This window comes from Macaca fascicularis, chromosome 15 (genome assembly GCF_037993035.2).
Source record: "Macaca fascicularis isolate 582-1 chromosome 15, T2T-MFA8v1.1".
NCBI classification, from domain to species: Eukaryota; Metazoa; Chordata; class Mammalia; order Primates; family Cercopithecidae; genus Macaca; species Macaca fascicularis.
In genome coordinates, this window is record NC_088389.1 from 48563415 (window position 1) to 48583278 (window position 19864).

Sequence of the window (19864 nt, forward strand, 5' to 3'; positions counted from 1 at the left end):
CACACCTGGAAAAGGAATGAGGAGCAAGTCAAAAGTGAGCAAAAGAGACAGCAGAAATTATGATTAAGGTTTAAATCTACATTTATTGACAGGGAAAGATGTCCACTAAATATTGTCAAGTGAAAAAGGATTGAAAGGCAGTATTTCACAACACATGTGAAATGACTTCATTTAAAAATGTGTTATATGGCCAGGCACAGTGGATCATGCCTGTAATTCCAGCGCTTTCAGAGGCCGATCACTTGAGGCTAAGAGTTCAAGACCAGCCTGGCCAACATAGTGAAACCCCTTCTCTACAAAAAATAAAAAAATTAGCCAGGTGTGGTGGCATGTACCTGTAGTCCCAGCTACTTGGGATGCTGAGGCAGAGAATCACTTGAACCCAGGAGGCAGAGGTTGCAGTGAGCCGAGATTGAGCCACTGCACTCCAGCCTGGGCAACACAGTGATACTGTCTAAAAAAAAAAAAAAAAAATTAATGTGTTATGTGTATGTGTATGTGCATGTGGTTGGATATATACCTAGAGAAATGTCTGGAAGGATAAACAAACTTATTTAGGTTTGCAGGTTTTCTCTGGCTGTTGGAATTCCAAGTGACTTTTAATTTCTTCTTTATATATTTCTATATTATCTTTTTATTTCTACAATTGGCATCCGTTACCCTTATAATCAGAAAAAACAATCAATAAAGCTATTTTTCCATTTTGAAAAAAAATTAAGTCCCAATGAAAAGCTTACCAAGTCACCCTTTGCTTCCGCTCTTTCATGGTTCCTCATTGATCAAATTTCTTGACACAGTCCACAGGGTATTTGTGATGTGGCTCCTAATATGGGAATGTTGGCTACTGACCACTATTCTCACCATATAGCCTCCCCGCTCACACTGAGCCAACATCTCCCTAGACATATCCTGCTGTTTCTCCCTGTGAGTACCTCCCACTCTCCTCTTTTGCTTCTAATATTTTCCCTTCTTCCTAATGAATGATTACTCTCCGTGAGACTCAGCCCAGGCACCTCTCCTCCTAGAAGCCATTTCTTGATCTCCCCCAGTCTGAGTTTGGTGCCACTAGTTCAGTCTTCCATTTGTGCCCAATGCATATCTCTATCACAGCACCACCATATTGAATTCTGGTTGGCTGTGGAGTATGAGTGTGAGTCCTTCTCCAACAGTAGACGATGTGTCTTTTTCCTCTGTCTCTCACCAGTATTCTGATACACAGCCAGACTCAAAAACTTTTGGTTAACTAAATGGATCTTTGAGTGATCTGTGAATCGGGAGAACTGGGATTCAGGTTATATTTTATTATGGTAGTTAACAGTGGGCCCATGAAGATTTAGAAAGGTAGGATGCTCATCTACTCTAATTCAGTAGTAGCCCTCCTCTCCTCTTTTTCTCCTCCTGCTTTGTCTCTTTCTTTCCTTTCTTTTTCCTCTTCCCACCCTACACCCACTTTTTTCCCTTTTCTTTCTAGAAAAGTATTTCTCACATTTTGATGCACGAAAGAATTACCTGGGAAGCCTATTAAATGCAGGTCTCCCGGCTCTACCCACAGTTACGATTTCTTAGGTCAGGAGTAGGGCCCAAGAATCTGCATCTTAACAAGTATACCAGTTGATTCTGATCCCACTTTGCAAAACACTATCTTAGAAAATTTAGGAGTCTTCATTTTCCTTATCTACTAACATCAACTGAGTGAGGTGTGAATGGTGTTATCTACAGCATCCTCCATTTCCCAGTGATATTTCTTGATCCTACAAACTCAAACTTATCTCATTGATTCAGACTTCACATACATTTTGAGATACAGAGCAGCTTCTGGCTTGTTTCAAGTATGTACTGTAGCTAAGAAACATCTTCCCAAGGCTTCAGTGTGGTGGCCTGACTCATAGTGTGGTGACTAGGTCTTATTACACAGCATAACAATAATTATCACCATGTCATGACCATAACAACTGCCACTTGTTAAGCCCCTACTGGGTGCCAGATTCAGTAAAAAATATTTTACTAGCATTGTCTCACTTAATACTCATTTAATACAGCAATTCCATGAGGCAGATATTATCATTATCCCCACTATCTCAATGAAAAAACAGATTAGGAGAGGTTATGGTCAAGGTCATAAACTTACAAGTAGTAGAGCCACTTGAACCCAGACTGCTCTAACTGCCCTTCCACTAAGGCTCCTAATTTACTATTCTGCCAAATATTTCCTATAACAATAAGAAGAACCACATTAATAATAATAACACTACATTACTACTTGCACCAAAATAAATTCCAGAAGGATCAAAGTTTTAAAGGTAAAAAGATGAAACATGAAAAGTATTAGGAGGACTTCAGGTACCAGACAAAATGAAGAAAGCCCACTATATCCTATCTCTCCCTAATCTCTAGTTACAACTAAAAATTATGAACTAAATATAAAAAGCAGTTACCTGAAAACTAAACAAAAGCATACAGATAGGGAATGGGAGTCAAATTTGGAGCAGGAAACCAAACAAAAATATGTTTCCCAAGTTTCCCTCCCTTTTCTCTTTTCTCTTATGCCCAGTCATAGAACTGTTGTGGTGGCAGTGCAGGCAGCCCAAAATGTTTCTCTGGCCAGCGTAATTGGGGAAAGAGGCCCCTGTAGTCGAAATATGTGAGAAGAATCCCTGTTGTTGTTTTTCTCTCTTTCTCCTTTTGCTTCTTTGCCTTGACACTGTGGGTCCAGTCATGGAGCCGTGTTACAGCAGCAATGGTATAACGGATTTAAAACCCTAAGTAAAACCCTATTTTACTGGCCAGAGCATCAGAAAAAAAAAAAAAAAAGGTCCTCTGTGAGCTGGGTCAAAGGGGAAAGGAATTCCCTAATTCTGTGTATGAGACTGCACAAGTCCCAGGCTTAATCTTGAGCTGTGCATACACAGGAAAGACCCAGAGCAACACAGAAAAGGCTATGGGAACTGAATTATTATTTAATATCCCAAGTTTAATATTAACCCTTAAGTGCCACAAACAATTAGGGGTTAATATGAGGCTTGAGTGATTAATTAGACAGACCCAAAACACCGCAGCAAAGTTTGAAAAAAAAATTTACATTGGAACAACCACCCATTGAAGGGGATGAAGAACTTGCAATTTGAACCTAATGGGATCTGCTGGAACATAAAAATCAACATTTTCTATAGATTTTAATGAGACCCAGAGTCTTATAAAATAATATTTTAAAATGGCCCAGAATACAATCCAAAATTACTCAGTATAGAAAAAAGAAGAAAAACATGTCTAATTCTCAACGGAAAGAAAAAAGATACCTATCATGGGGAGGGGGCAGGGGGGAGGGATTGCATTGGGAGTTATACCTGATGTAAATGACGAGTTGATGGGTGCTGACGAATTGATGGGTGCAGCACACCAACATGGCACAAGTATACATATGTAACCTGCACGTTATGCACATGTACCCTAGAACTTAAAGTATAATAATAATAATAAATATATATATATTTAAAAAATAAAAATAAAAGACAATAAACTTTAGAGTATTCTACAATAAAAAAAAAGAAAGAAAAAAGATACCAACCCTTAGATGACCCAGATGTTGTATTATCAAACAAAGATATTAAAGCAACTGTCATAACCGTAGTCCATGAGATAAAGGTGAACACTCTTGAAATTAACAGCAAGGTAAAAATTATCAGCAGAGAAATAAATCCTATAAAAAGAACCAAATGGAAATGCTGAAATTTAAAAATATGTAATCTGAAACAGATGATTCACTAGATAGATTCCACAGCAGAATGGAGATGACAGAAATAAGTCAGTGAACGTGAAAACAGATGCATAGAAATTATCCAATCTGAATAATAGAAGAAATAAAGATTGAAAAATAATGGACAGAGCCATAGAGACTTGTGAAACAATATTGAAAGGTGGACAGACATAGTGCCTCATGCCTCGTAATCCCAGCACTTTAGGAAGCCAAGACAGGTGGATCTCTTGAGCCCATGAGTTCAAGACCAGCTTGGGCAACATGGCAGATCCCAATCTCTGCAAAAAAATTACAAAAAATTAGCTGGGCTTAGTGGCATGCACCTGTAGTCCCAGCTACCCAGGAGACTGAGGTGGGAGGATCACCTAAGCCTAGGAGTTCAAGGCTGCAGTGAACCATGATGACATCACTGCACACCAGCCTGGGCAACAGAGCAAGATCCTGTCTCAAAAAAACAAAAAAACAAAAAAAGCCAATACCAGAAGATTTAATGTTCATGTCATTGAACTCCCAAAAGAAGAAAAGAGATTGGAAAAGAAAAAACATTTAAAGAAATAATGTCCAGAATTTCCCAAATTTCTTGAAAATCATAAATTTACGGATTTAAGAAACTCAGTAAATTCCAAACAAGAGAAATTCAAAGAAAACCATGCCCAGACACATCATAATAAAACTTCTAAATACAGTTCATCCTCAAATAATGTTTCATTTAGTGTCATTTTGTCATAAAGTTGAAAAGAAAAAAAATTAATTTCCAGGTGGGACCACTGTCTGTATGGAATCTATACATTTTCCCCATATCTGCAGGGTTTTTTGATCCAGTACTCCAGTTTCCTCCCACATCCCAAAGCTGTCCATATTAGGTAAACTGGCATATCTAAATAGTCTCAGTATGAGTGAATGTGGGTGTGTATGAATATACCCTCCAGTGGAATGGCACCCCATCTGGGGTCAGCTCCCACTTTGCACTCTGAGCTGCCAGGTTAATTTCCAACCACATGCAACCCTGAGCTGGAATAACTGGGTAAATAAGTATCTTACTTGTGTGTTTGTTCGTTTGTTTGTTTTTTGTTTTGAGACAGGGTCTTGTTCTGTCACCCAGGCTGGAATGCAGTGGCACATCACAGCTCACTGTAGCCTCGACCTCTTGGGTTCAAGCAATCCTCTCACCTCAGCCTCCTGAGTACCTGGGACTACAGGTGTGTGCCACACACCCAGCAAAATTTTTTTTAGTTTTTAATAGAGATGTCTCACTCTATTGCCCAGGCTAGTCTCAAACTTCTCGACTCAAGTAATCCTCTCACTTTGGCCTCCCAAAGTGCTGGGGTTACAGGCATGAGTCATCATGCCCAGCCCCTTTACTTAATCTTTCTTAAATGTATGTATAGCTCACACTTACTTCAGGGTTTAATGTTAGAAATGTTTTGACCTTTATTTGGAAGTTTGATGATGTTTTTGTGATCAGAAATATACCAAAGGAACCTAACTCACTTATTTCAGTTAGCCTACGGTAAAATTAATGTTGTCATATGTCATTTTGCTTAAAGTCACTATAAGTAACTACCTCCAAGAAGACATTGTGAAGACTTACTGTACCAACAAAAATATATATATTGTAAAATCTTAAGAGTCTAGAGAAAAAAAATAAATTACTTCTAGAAGAACAATGATTCAAATGACTATTGATTTCTCATTATAAACCACAGTGGCTATATTAACATCTTTAAAGTGCTAAAAGAAAATAACTTTCAACCAAAAATTGCATATCCAGTGAAAAATCTCTTTTTTTCTTTTTTTGAGACAGAGTCTCACTCTGTCATCCAGGCTGGAGTGCAGCGGCAATCACAGCTCATGGTAGCCTCAAACTCCTGGGCTCAACCTATCCTCCTGCCTCAGCCTCCCAAGTAGCTTGAACTACATGTGTGTACCACCACACCTGGCTAATTTTTTACTTTTTTGTGGAATTGGGGTCTCACTATGTTGCCCGGGCTGGTCTTTAATTCCTGGGCTCAAGAGATCTTCCCACCTTGGCCTCCCAAAGTGCTGGGATAACAGGTATGAGCCAATGTGCCTGGCCTCCAGTAAAAATATCTTAAAGGAATTAAAGTGAAATAAAGACATTCTCAGATGAAAGAAATCTAAAATAAGTTATCATCAGCATATAGACTTTAAAACATTTGCTATAGGAAATTCTTCAGGCTAAAGGGAAATAATACTAGCGGGAAACTTGGAACTTCAGGAATTAATGAAAAGCAACAAACAAGGTAAAAATAAAGATATGTAAAATACTATTTTTTCCTCTTAATCTTTTAAAGTATGCATGACCATTGAAAGCAAAAATTATAGGATTGTCTGGTGGGGTTTTTGACATATGCAGATGTAATAAATATGATACCTATAAAATAAAAGGAGAAGGGTAAAGAGAACTATGTGATTGTAAGGTTTCTACATTTTACCTAAAGTAGTAAAATACTAATTCTAAATATACTGTAAAAGTTCAGGTATGTACACTATACTCCCTAGAGCAAATGCTAAAAAAAAGGTAAGTAAATAAACAAATAAGATACAAAAAATATATATAGCCAGAAAGTCAATTGATAAATTGAAATAAAATACTAAGTATACTTAAATAATCCAAAAAAGGGGGGGGCAGGAAAAGGGGAACCCCAGGGCAAAAAACTAGAAGAGCAAACAGAAAATAAGTAATAAAACAGCAGACCTAAATCCAAATATACCAATAATTATACTAAATGTAAATGGTCTAAACACGGCAATCCCAGCACTTTGCGAGGCCAAGACGGGCGGATCACGAGGTCAGGAGATCGAGACCATCCTGGCCAGCACGGTGAAACCCCGTCTCTACTAAAAAATACAAAAAACTAGCCGGGCGAGGTGCCGGGTGCCTGTAGTCCCAGCTACTCGGGAGGCTGAGGCAGGAGAATGGCATAAACCCGGGAGGCGGAGCTTGCAGTGAGCTGAGATCTGGCCACTGCACTCCAGCTTGGGCGACAGAGCGAGACGCTGTCTCAAAAAAAAAAAAAAAATAGAGGTCATGGGGCATGGTGGCTCACACCTGTAATCCCAGCACTTTGGGAGACTGAGGCAGGCAGGTCGCCTGAGGTCAGAAGTTCAAGACCAGCCTGGCCAACATGGTGAAACCCCGTCTCTACCAAAAATACAAAAATTAGCCAGGCATGGTGGCGTGAGCCTGTAATCCCAGCTACTAGGGAGGCTGAAGCAGGAAAATCACTTGAACTCGGGAGGCAGAGCTTGCAGTGAGCGGAGATTGCACCACTGCACTCCAGCCTGAGAGACAAGAGCAAGACTCCCTCTCAAAAAAAAAAAAAAAAAAGAGGTCGTCCGACTGGATTTTTTAAAAAGAACCAACTATGTACTGTCTACAAGAAACCGACTTAAATTATTTATTTTTTAGAGACCAAATCTTGCTATTTTGCTCAGGCTAGCCTTGAGCTCCAGGGCTCAAAGGATCCTCCTGCCTCTGCCTTTCAAGTAGGTGGGATTACAGGCACACACCACAGCACCCAGAAAAGAAAAGAAAAATTAAACATAGAGACATAGATAGGTCAAAAGTAAAAGAATAGGAAAACATATACCAGAACAGTAATCAAAACAAAGCTGCAGGGCACAGTGGCTCACACCTGTAATCCCAGCACTTTGGGAGGCTGAGGTGGGAGAATCTCTTGAGGCCAGCAGTTTGAGACCAGCCTAAAAAATGTAGTGAGACCCTGTCTCTACAAAATATTTAAAAATGAGCCAGGCATAGTGGTGCACACCTCTTCCTCCCCTCTTCCTCCCCATCACCCTACCCCTCATGCCCAGCATGCAAAGAATGGTTCTGTCTTCACTAGATTTTTCCCCAGGTCTGTTATGCAAATCACTTGAGCCCAGGAGGCCAAGGCTATAGTGAGCTGTGATCACACCACTGCACTCCAGCCTGAGCAAGAGAGCAAGACCCTGTCTCAAAAAACAAAAACAAAAACAAACAAACAAACAAAAAACAGCTAATATGGCTATGCTAACATCAGATAGAGTAGACATCAGAACAAAGAATATTACCAGGTCTAAAGGAGGGACATTACATAATAATAGAAGTGTCAACTGGTCACTTTAACCAGGAAAAGGAAGACATCACAATCCTAAAAGCACATGTATTTAAAACAGATCCTGAAAACACATGAAGCAAAAAAATAATAATAGAATGGAAAGGAGAAATGGATGAATCTACAATCCTACTTGGAAGGTTCCACATTTCCCTCTCAGAAATTGATAGAACAAGCACAGAAGATTGGTAAGGATGTAGTAAGGCTGAACACTCTCAAACCAGTTAATTTTGGGTTTGTTTGTTTATTTGTTTGTTTGTTTTGAGACAAAGTCTCACTCTGTCACTCAGGCTGGAGTGCAGTGGTGAGACCTCGGCCCACTGTAACCTCTGTCTCCCAGGTTCAAGCAATTCTCCTGCCTCAGCCTCCTGAGTAGCTGGGATTACAGGTGCCTACCACCATGCCCAGCTAATTTTTGTATTTTTTGTAGAGATGGGGTTTCACCATGTTGGCCAGGCTGGTCTCAAACTCCTGGCCTCAAGTGATCCACCCACCTTGGCCTCCCAATGTTGGGATTACAAGCGTGAGCCACCAAGCCCGGCCTCAATCAACTTAATCTGATTGACATTTTTAGAACATGCCAAGAACATGCCACCCAACAACAGAAGAATATACATTGTTTTTCAGTTCACATGGAACATTCAACAAGATAGTTGATATTCTAGGCCATGGAATAAAATTAACAAATTTAAAAGAGTTGAATTCAGACAAATTGTGAATAATATTCTACTATTCTACTACCATATTAGTATAGATGGTTACTGACTTCCAATGATTGACTCAGGATTTTCAATTTCACAATAGTGTGAAAGCAATATGCATTTAGGAGAAACCATCCTTTAAATTTGCAATTTTGATCTTTTTTCAGGCTAGCAATATGCAACATAATATTTTCTCACAAGGCAAGGCAGCGGCAGCAAGCCACAGCTCCCAATCAGCCATGCAATCACCAGGGTAAACAACAGATTCTCAACCATGAACTGTGTTACCAGACTGCATTGGGCCATTCTTGCATTGCTATGAAGAAATACCTGAGATTGAGTAATATATAAAGAAAAGAGTTTTAATTGGCTCTTGGTTCCACAGGCTGTACAGGAAGCATGATGCTGGCATCTGCTCAGCTTCAGGGGAAGCATCAGGAAACTTACAATCATGGCGGAAGGCAAAAGTGGAGCCTGCATGTCACGTGGCCAGAGCAGCAGGAAGAGAGAGGGGAGAGAGGGGGAAGTGCCACTCACTTTTAAACAACCAGATCTCACAAGAACTCTCTCAATATACAACACCAAGGGGGGATGGTGCTAAACCATTCATGAGAATTTAGCTCCGTGATCCAATCACTTCCTATCAGGCCCCAACTCCAACATTGGGGATTATAATTTGACATGCAATTTGGGCAGGGAAGCAGATCCAAACCATGTCATAAATGATTTTGCCCAACTATAGGCTATGTAAGTGTCCTGAGCATGTTTAAGTTAGGCTAGGCTAAGCTATGATGCTCAGTAGGTTAGGTGTATTAAACGCATTTTCAACTTACTGCATTTTCAACTTATTATGGGTTTACTGGCACATACCCCCATTGTAAGTCCAGAAGTATCTGTATTTGTACAGGAAAAAAATATGGAAGATTTCTTATGACCTTCATTCGTACGTGGGTTGGGGTGTTAGAGGAGCTATTTACTTTCTGCTATACACTTTTGTATTTCAATAGTTAATAAGGTCTATGTATTATTTTGAAATCAGAAAATAGTCCTGGGGGCTTTCTATTCTCACTGCTTGACAGGTATAGATATGTTTTTCTTCATCAGTAACCCAGATCTCTCAAGTTTCCCCCTGGCTTGGAACACTTAACTCACTAGACTATTGGGACCCATGATTCCAGTACTGTTAAAACTCAATGCCCTTTGGGTACACTCAAGCACAAAGATGGAAACAATAAACATGGGGATTCCAAAAAAGGGAAGGGGAGGGGAGGAAGGGTTGAAAACCTACCTATTGGGTACTATGTTCACTACCTGAATCATTAGAAGTCCAAACCTCAGCATCATACAATATATCCAGGTAACAAACCTACACATGTACCCCCTGAATCTAAAAGAAAAAAACAGGCTGGATGCAGTAGTTCACACCTGTAATCCCAGCACTTTGGGAGGCCAAAGCGGGTGGATCACCTGAGGTCAGGAGTTCAAGGCCAGGCTGGCCAACACAGTGTACTAAAAATACAAAAATTAGCCAGGTGTGGTAGCGCGTGCCTGTAATCCCAGCTACTTCGGAGGCCAAGGCACGAGAATCGCTTGAAACTGGGAGGCAGAAGTTGCAGTGAGCCGAGATCGCACCACTGCACTCCAGCCTGGGCAACAGAGCCAGACCCTGTGTCAAAAAAAAGAAAAAGAAAAAAACACAAACGAATCAAAACAAGAAATCCAGTGCCCTCAGCTCCCTTCATCTCACTGCCTCTCTTGGTTCATGCCTCGTTTCTGGCAGCAGGTGGCCATCACCTTCTCCAAACCAAGAACCAAAATCATGGTTCTCATGTTAGGCTTTATGTATTTTTTTTTTTCATTAACTGACTTCTCCTTTACTGCTTTGGGTTGGGGAGAAAACAGTTATGTGAATTTTCCTCTTGTTTATATTATGTAGAAACCAGGAATGTACTCCACTTGTGAGTAGAAAGAACACAGAACTTTGTGTCAGAGATCCAGATTTAAATCACAGTCCGGTCACTTACCAGCTGTGTGACTTTGGGCAGTTTATTTTATTCTCTGGGCTTCAGTTTTCCCATCTGTAAAATGATTGGAGAGAGACTAAAATGATACACTTGCAAACACTGTAGTCATACCTCTTCTTCTCTATCCACCAAGGAAAGTTCTGTCTTTCCTTGGGGAAAGGAAAGGGAAAGGGGAAGGAGAAGGAGAAGGAGAAGGAGAAGAAAAAGAAGAGCTGGGAGCAGTGGCTTACGCCTGTAATCCCAGCACTTTGGGAGGCTGAGGCAGGCAGATCACCTGAGGTCAGGAGTTCAACCTGGCCAACATGGTGAAATCCCATCTCTACTAAAAATACAAAAATTAGCTGGGTGTGATGGTGGGCACCTGTAATCTCAGCTACTCAGGAGGCTGAGGCAGGAGAATGACTTGAACCTGAGAGGCGGAGGTTGCAGTGACCCGAGATAGTTCCACTGCACTCCAGGCTGGATGACAGAGTGAGATTCTGTCTCAAAAAAAAAAGAAAAAAGAAAAAAAAAGAAGAAAAGAAAGAAAAAGAAAAGAAAAAGAAAAAAAGAATTTTAGAGGAAACTGAAACAGGAATGTTTATTTTTTTAAAACCAAGTTAGCTTGAAAGATTTGGACTGTGAGTTTGGACTGGGGAAAGAGAAGCTGGGTGTGAGACAGGTGATTGGATGAATGGATGGTTGATAGATGAGAGACAGAACAAATAGGAAGGGAAAGGGAGGAGAAAGGAAAGAGAAGATAAAAGAAGAAAGAGGAGAGAGTTTATGTAATGATATACTCTCTTCAGTCCTTTTTAAGAGACAGAACTAAAAGTTCAAATTATTTTGCAATGCCATATTGCCATTTCTCAGCATGCAATGGTGCCTAGAAGAGGCCACTGAGTAATGCTAATTTTGTATAGGCCTCAGAGGAATAACCTTTTTAGTTCTCACAGAGGTAGAGAAGGTCCAATGAGATCATAGATACAAAATTATAATTGTTTTATTATTAAGTTTCTTTTGGCTTTCCAGTTGAATCTGAGCTCTGATAAGTTACCCGATGTTGTGAACACCAAATAGCTTGGGTAACAGGGAAATTGTAGAATCATACAGTCTTTGCTTAGATCTTTGAGGAAGGTACAAGTGTCACCTTACACATCTTTCAATCAGTCAAGCCCTACTGCATTGGTTTTGATCATGGGATCTCTCTTAGCCTGCATCCCACTGTAAGGCCAAACTCTCCTTTCTCTTCTTCTCTCACTAGACTGAACATTTTAAGGAAGGGATGCTGCTGCTCATCTCTGTGTACCCCCACCCAACAGGAATCTGAAACATGCTAGGTAAATAAATTTGGGATATTACGAGTCATTAACAGATGTTCTCTGTGTCTGTTTCTGTCTCTGTCTCTGTCTCACTCTTACTCTCTCTCTCACACAAACACACACATACTCAACGGCTTGAACTTATATACAAACCTAGGGTGAAAGGGAAGAGGGGCAGATCCCTAAGCTGCATGAGAAAACCTGGAGTTGACTAAGTTTCTGCCATCAGGAGGAATGAGTGCCCAAGAAAGAGTTTAATTAAAGTTACAGAAAAATATGACCAGGTGCAGTGGCTCATGCCTGTAATCCCAGCACTTTGGGAGGCCGAGGCAGGTGGATCACATGGTTAGGAGTTCGAGACCAGCCTGACCAATATGGTGAAACCCCGTCCTTACTAAAAAAAACAAAAATTAGCCGGGTGTGGTGGTGTGCACCTGTAGTCCCAGCTACTCAGGAGGCTGAGGCAGGAGAATCACTTGAACCCAGGAGGCAGAGATTGCAGTGAGCTGAGATAGCGCCGCTGTACTCCAGCCTAGGTGACAGAGCGAGACTCCGTCTAGAAAGAAAGAGACAGAGAGAGAGAGACAAAGAGAGAGAGAGAGAGAACTAACTTTGTTTTACAGACCTGAATTCTGAACCCCAAAATTCATACTCACTACAAGTGTTTGTTGAATGAATGAATGAATGAATGAATGAATGAATGAATGTGGGTAGGGAGGTTCTGCTGTAGCAAGCTCTTGGTGGAGCAGTCTCGGCTGCTCTCCAAGGAAAATGGTAATTACGAAAAAGAGCATCTACTTTTTAGTCCTTTCTGGGCCACTTATTATCTGTGGTTCCTTGAGTAGGTTACAAATTTCTTGGAACTTCAGTTTTCTGGTTTGTAAAGTGGGGATAATGATACCTGATCTGCCCTCCTTACAATGTTATCATGAGGATCAAGTAAGATAACATATGTGAAGGTACTTTATATGAGATTATAATAAGGGCATGGGAATCACTCCTATCTTGTGGTCCAAGAAGCAAGAGAAAAGTAAATGAACTCAAGGATCGGAGTTCCATGGTACCCCTCTTGTCAACCAAACTGTTTTTCTAGAACTGGCAAGGAAAAGCAACGTTTTCCCTGGAACCACATCACATCAGTGTTAACTGGCGGATATCAATGATCACACTCTCAACATCAGCAAAGAACACTTCATCAGGAAGAAATTCTCAGGGCATGAAGCAGATTTATTTTCATGGTGAAATTGTCTGCCTGCTATGTGACAACAAGCTAAGCTCGGGGTGACTATTCCTGTAAAACACGTCCTGCGCTTAGCGCTGCTATTATGGGGTGGACAGACACGGCAAAGAATCAATTAAAACTCTGACACATTAAATGGAGCTCCAAGACCTGTTTCACAGGTTTCCCCAAAAGAAAATAATCATGTTACATTACACTTTGGAAGCCGATTGAGGAAAGATTTCTAAGACAAGTTCTGAGGTTTTCAAGGCAGACTTTAGCTTTTCTAAATCATTTTTTAAGTGCTATGTAAAGGATTACAGCATTCGATTCTCCAGTAGTCCAACAGCATCATGGGGGAGCAAGAGGGATTATCCTGTGGGCATCCTCCGGAAAACTGTAAGTTCCTTTCAAAAACTGCATTTAAAGAAATGATGAAAATATTACAGTGCTTACATTTATGCCCATTTTGAAGTGAAAGTTAACATTAAGGAAGGAAAATCGGAGGAATATTATATTAACATTGAAATTCCTTTCTATGTTTATAACACGGCTCTAATACAAAAAGAGGCAGCCATTGCATAGGAACTCCCTTTTAGGAGAAATTCTGGAATTTCAGGAAGTCTCACAAAAAGTGAATGAGAGGGCTAATGGTAGAATATGAATAATGTTTGTGGTTATCATGGCTTAAACTACACTTCTATGACAGCAAGTGGGAACGGTAATGATAAGAACAACGTGGTTTTGGTTCAGTCAGACATCCGTGTAAACCATCTCTCGCTCTCATTGCCTGAATAATTTCTCTCAACCTGAACAAATAGAAGATTTTGAAGTTCGGGCAGAAGGGCTGCCTACAAATGAGCTTCAGTGGAAATAAAGAATTGAACAGGACCAAAGGAAGTCAAGTGTCAGCAATGATCATTGTTGAGGGACCAGTGAGGCTTGCCAACACAATTGGCGTGTCAGGAAGTTATCTGGAGGACTCGGCTAAGCCCTAATCTTTCAGATTAATTCAGAAGCAAAGAACTAGAAAGAAAAGACAACGTGAGAGTAGAGTGTAGATGTCATAATTCCAAGTCATTTCACCAGGAGAGAGAGAGCCAGGCAGACAGAGAGAAAGAAAAGGAAACCTGGAATATATAGACAAGACTCGACCTGCCCACTCACATGTTCAGCTTTGGTTTAGAGCAGCACATTTTCAGAGGAAATGCTCTCATGGTGCAGGAATCCGTTCAGCTAGGAAAATAAAAATGTTTGACAATTCTGTTCAAGTAATCTGCCCTACATCTTTTCTTTTTAAGTGTAAGGAGTTGAGGAGGGGGTTGGAAACTGCCTTTTCAGCCAAGGGTACTACTCACTATAATTTTTTTAGAAAGACCTTTTGGTTCTTTTCTTGTTTAAGTTGCTATGTAAATCCTCAAAGACCCCTCTACTACTTGGAAAAATACTTTTTTGCACAATAATACGTACTTGTGTTTGTTAATGCTTTCTTAATCTTTTTAGAATGGAAGCTTTGTAGGCTATTGATGGGGGCTCAGAAAATGCCAGGACCTTGGAGTCTTGGAGTCCTGCCAAGGTCCTTGGGGCTACAAAGAGGAAGGGTGTTGAGCCAGGTCCATGCCCTGCCCTGCACTCTTCCCTTCCCTCAAACGCACACTCCAACCACACTGATCTTTCATTTGTGACTTCATATTGGGGTTGGGGGGAAGGGAGGGGCGGGGAATATTTCCACAACTTAAAGCAAACAAAAACATTAAATATCATTAAAATATTCAATCTTCTCATTGACAGAGGGGAATTTAACTTCCCAGAGATTTACAATAAGTTCATCAAAGGCAAGCCAGCAAGAGAAGCCAGGTCTAAGGGGAACTAGTTCTACCATACCTTTTTCCTTTCCCTTTGTTCAAAGGAGTTGGCAAGGTCTTTTCTGCCTTACCTACCCCTACCCACACTTAGCTCTTCTCATATTCAAAGCCTTACATACACCATATCTTCCCTAAGGATAAAGCTGTCTGTAACCCATCCAATCCCACAAACATTTATTGAGCACCTTTGTGCAGCCGTGTGCCAGATGCTGGAGATTCACAGATGACACAGTCCTTGCCCTTGTGTACTTATACAGCCTGTTATAATTAAAGACGTCGTATCATTGTGCTTTGACAAAAATTGTCTTGAATGTACTGTATTATTGGAACACAAGAGAAAGGAGGGGAAATGGTTTGATGGTTCTTCAAAATGTGAAACAGAATTACTGTGCACCCCCGTAACTCCATTTGCAGGTTTATACCCAAAAGGATTGAAGATCGGTATACATGGATATGCATACACCATTCACAATGGCCAAAAGGTAGAAACAACCCAATGTCCATGAATGGATGAATGGATAAACAAGTTGTATGATATATCCATACAACAGAATATTACTCAGCCATAAAAAGGAATAAAGTTCTCATAAATGTGACCATGTGGATGAACCTTGAAAACATTATGTTAAGTGAAAGAAGCCAGACAAAAGGTCAAATATTATTATTATTCCATGTATATGAAATATCCAGAATAGGCAAATCCATAGAGACAGAAAGCAGATTGGTGGTTGCCAAGGGCTAAGGGAGTAGAGAATGTGGAGTGACTGCTTCATGGTACAGGGTTTCCTTCTGGGGTGGTGAAAGTGCTCTGCAACTAGATAGTAGTATCAGTTGCACAACATTGTAAATGTACTAAACGTCACAAATTGCTTGTTTAAGTGGTTAATTCTATGTTATTGAATTTCACCTTAATTTTAAAAAGAGAAAGAAAGAAAAAGAGGAAGTAGAGGATGTGTGTCCAGGTGTGGTGGCTCATACCTGTAATCTCAGCACTCTGAGAGGCTGAGGCAAGCAGACCACATGAGGCCAGGAGTTCAAGACCAGCCTGGCCAACATGGTGAAACCCCGTCTCTACTAAAAATCCAAAAATTAGCTGGGTTCGATGGCATGCGCCTATAGTCCCAGCTACTCAGGAGGCTAAGGCACCAGAATCACTTGAACCTGGAGGCGGAGGCTGCAATGAGCTGAGATCACGGGATTACACTCCAGCCTGAGCGACAGAGGGAAATTCTGTCTCAAAAAAAGAAAAAAAAAAAGGATGTGAAAAAAACAGAAAATAAGCTTACCAGATCAACTGACGATCAGCTCTTGCAAGCCTGGAATGTCTTTGGACTTTATTTATTCTAGGAGAAGTGGGAGAGCTAGTAAGGATTTTTAAGCAGGAACATGACTGGATCAGGTCTATATTTTACACTGAAATTTTTTAGTGGAGGCTGACAACGGCAGGGAGGTTCCTGGACCCAGGGAAACGACATGTGAAGTCTGTCAGCCAGTGAATGATCATAAAGGATGTACCAGAATATGAAATACCTGCCTGATCATGTTTCAGTTAAGTCGTTGTAACGATCTTTCACAAAATTCAAACTCAGGAATATTAACTGGGATGAGAAATACGAGTCACAACTCTTTTCAAATTGATTTTTAAAATACCATAAGCCCATCTTTTCGCACATCCTACCAGCTTTGGCATCCCACAGAGCTTTTAAAGTAAAATTAACCCACTTCATCTTCCTCCAAAGATTACTCATAAAGACCTGTCTTTGAACAAATACTTCACCAAGTAAGCCTGTTTTTTATTAGAGCAAAAGGCAGTCCAAAAATAGGTTTAGAAAAAGAGCTATGATCCACGATTAATACACTTATTTTTCTCAGTCTCAATTTTAGTCACTTCAGCATGTCCAAAACGACTGCACACTAACCTTTTTTTTTTTTTGGAGATGGAGTCTCGTTCTTGTCGTCCAGGCTGGCGTGCAGTGGCGCCATCTTGGCTCACTGCAACCTCGGCCTCCCAGGTTCAAGCGATTCTCCTGCCTCAGCCTCCCGAGTGCCTCAGCCTCCCGAGTAGCTGGGATTACAGGCGCAAGCTTCTACGCCCAGCCATTTTTTTTTTTTAGTAGAGACGTGGTTTCACCGCGTTGGTCAGGCTGGTCTCAAACTCCTGACCTCAGGCGATCCACCCGCCTCGGCCTCCCAAAGTGCTGGGATTACAGGGGTGAGCTATCGCGCCCGGCCACACTAACTTTTTAAGAGAGCCAAGAGTTCAATCGGTAGCCTGAGCGGAGAGTGGACCCCAGAGATCCCTGAGCAGCCCCCACCGCCGCCTCCGGCGCTAGTTACCATCACACCCCGGGAGGAGCCGCAGCTGCCGCAGCCGGCCCCAGTCACCATCGCCGCAACCTTCAGCAGCAAGGCCGAGACCTAGCAGCTGCCCGCCGTCCCCGCCCTCAGCGCGGGTGACACAACACCAGGCACTATGGGCAGCGGCGCAGGAAGCGGTGGCCCAGGCGGCTTCACATCAGCGGCACCTGCCGGCGGGGACAAGCAGGTCACCGCAACTAAGGTTTTGGAAACAGTAAAATGGTTCAACATAAGGAACGGATATGGTTTCATACAGGAACGACATTAAGGAAGATATATTTGTACCCCAGACTGCCAAAAAGAAGAATAAACCCCAGGAGGTACCTTCGCAGTGTAGGAGATGGAGAGACTGTGGAGTCTGATGTTGTTGAAGAAGAAAAGGGTGCGGAGGCAGCACGTATTATAGGTCCTGGTGGTGTTCCAGTTCAAGGTAGTAAATATGCAGCAGACCGTAACTCTTATAGATGCTATCCACATCATAGGAGTCCTCCACCCAATTACCAGCAAAATTACAGGAATAGTGAGAGTGGGGGAAAGAACGAGGGATAGGAGAGTGCCCCCGAAGGCCAGGCCCCACCACGCTGGCCCTACCGCAGGCGAAGGTTCCCACCTTCCTACATGCGGAGACCCTATGGGCGTGGGCCACGGTATTCCAACCCTCCTGTGCAGGGAGAAGTGATGGAGAATGCTGACAACCAGGGTGCCGTAGAACAAGGTAGATCGATGCGGCAGAGTATGTATCAGGGACATAAACCACGATTCTGCAGGGGCCCTCCTTGCCAAAGACAGCCTAGAGAGGACAGCAATGAAGAGGATAAAGAAAATCAAAGAGGTGAGACCCAAGGTCAGCAGCCACCTCAACGTCAGTACCGCCGCAACTTCAATTACAGATGCAGACGCCCAGAAAACCCTAAACAGACCGGGCGTGGTGGCTCACGCCTGTAATCCCAGCACTTTGGGAGGCCGAGGTGGGTGGATGACCTGGGGTCAGGAATTCGAGACCAGCCTGGCCAATATGGTGAAACCCTGTCTCTACTAAAAATACAAAAATTAGCCAGGCATGGTGACAGGCCCCTGTATGTAGTCCCAGCTACTCTCAAGGCTGAGGTAGGAGAATCGCCTGAACTCGGGAGGTAGAGGTTGCAGTGAGCAGAGGTCGCGCCATCGCATTCCTGCCTGGGGGACAAGAGCGAGGATCTGTCTCAAAAGAAAAAGAAAAAGAAAAACAGAAAAGAAAAGAAAACCCTAAACCACAAGATGGCAAAGAGACAAAAGCAGCCGATCTGCCAGCTGAGAATTCGTCAGCTCCCGAGGCTGAGCAGGGCGGGGCTGAGTAAATGCCGATTTACCATCTCTACCATCACCCAGTTTAGTCATCCAACAAGAAGAAATATCAAATTCCAGCAATAGGAAATGAACAAAAGATTGCAGCTGAAGACCTTAAGTGCTTGCTTTTTGCCCGTTGACCAGATAAATAGAACTATCTGTATTATCTAAGCAGCATGGGGTTTTTATTATTTTTACCTAAAGATGTGTCTTTTTGGTCATAACAAATGTGGTTTTTTTTTTAAGCCTGTTTTTTTTCTCAATATGCCTTTAAAGGTTTTTAAATTGTTTCCTGTCTGGTCAGGTTGAGATTTTTAATAACTTCATTTTTAATTTGTTTGTTTGTTTGTTTGTTTGTGAGACGGAGTCTCGCTGTGTCACCCAGGCTGGAGTGCAGTGGCGCGATCTCGGCTCACTGCAAGCTCCGCCTCCCGGGTTCACGCCATTCTCCCGCCTCAGCCTCCGACTAGCTGGGACTACAGGTGCCCGCCACCACGCCCGGCTAGTTTTTGTATTTTTAGTACAGATGGGGTTTCACCATGTTAGCCAGGATGGTCTCGATCTCCTGACCTCGTGATCCACCCGCCTCAGCCTCCCAAAGTGCTGGGATTACAGGCTTGAGCCACCGTGCCCGGCCTCATTTTTAATTTGTAATAAAAGTTTACAACTTGATGTTTTCAAAAAAGTCAACAAACTGCAAGCACCTGTTAATAAAGGTCTTAACTAATAATAATAAAGAGCCAATGGGATTACTTTGTACAGAGAATAAAAATCTGAATGAAACCAGAATGAAAATCTAATCTGTTCCATACTTCCTGAAGTAGCAAATTCAATGGAACTGACCAGAACCATACAGAACCTATCAAATCAAACTTCAAAGGGGATTCCAAAAAATCTCCATCTTGTAGTTAATGTATCTGCCAGCTAGCTTCCATTAGTCTTTTGAGAATGGCCAACTGTACTGACAGAAAGCCTAGGACGGAGGGGTTTCCTGGACTTTCAGTGCTAAGATTGGAACATTTGGGTACCCAGTTTCACTCCCACCAAAATTCCTTCTAAAATTCTTAGACATAAGACTCATTTCATTTGGAAAGTAAAAATTAACAGCAGAAATGAAGAGGAGAGAGGGAAACTCAGGCATTCTTTGGTATCCATAATGTGGAACAAAATACATTCCAAGAGGTAGAACACGTTT

At 41.8% G+C, this 19864-nt stretch overlaps 1 pseudogene; it reads left to right on the forward strand.

The window, feature by feature from the left end:
• The window catches only part of LOC102121185 (Y-box-binding protein 1-like), a 34091-nt pseudogene extending 15031 nt beyond the window's left edge, over positions 1-19060 (forward strand).
• Positions 19061-19864: the final 804 nt, after the last annotated feature.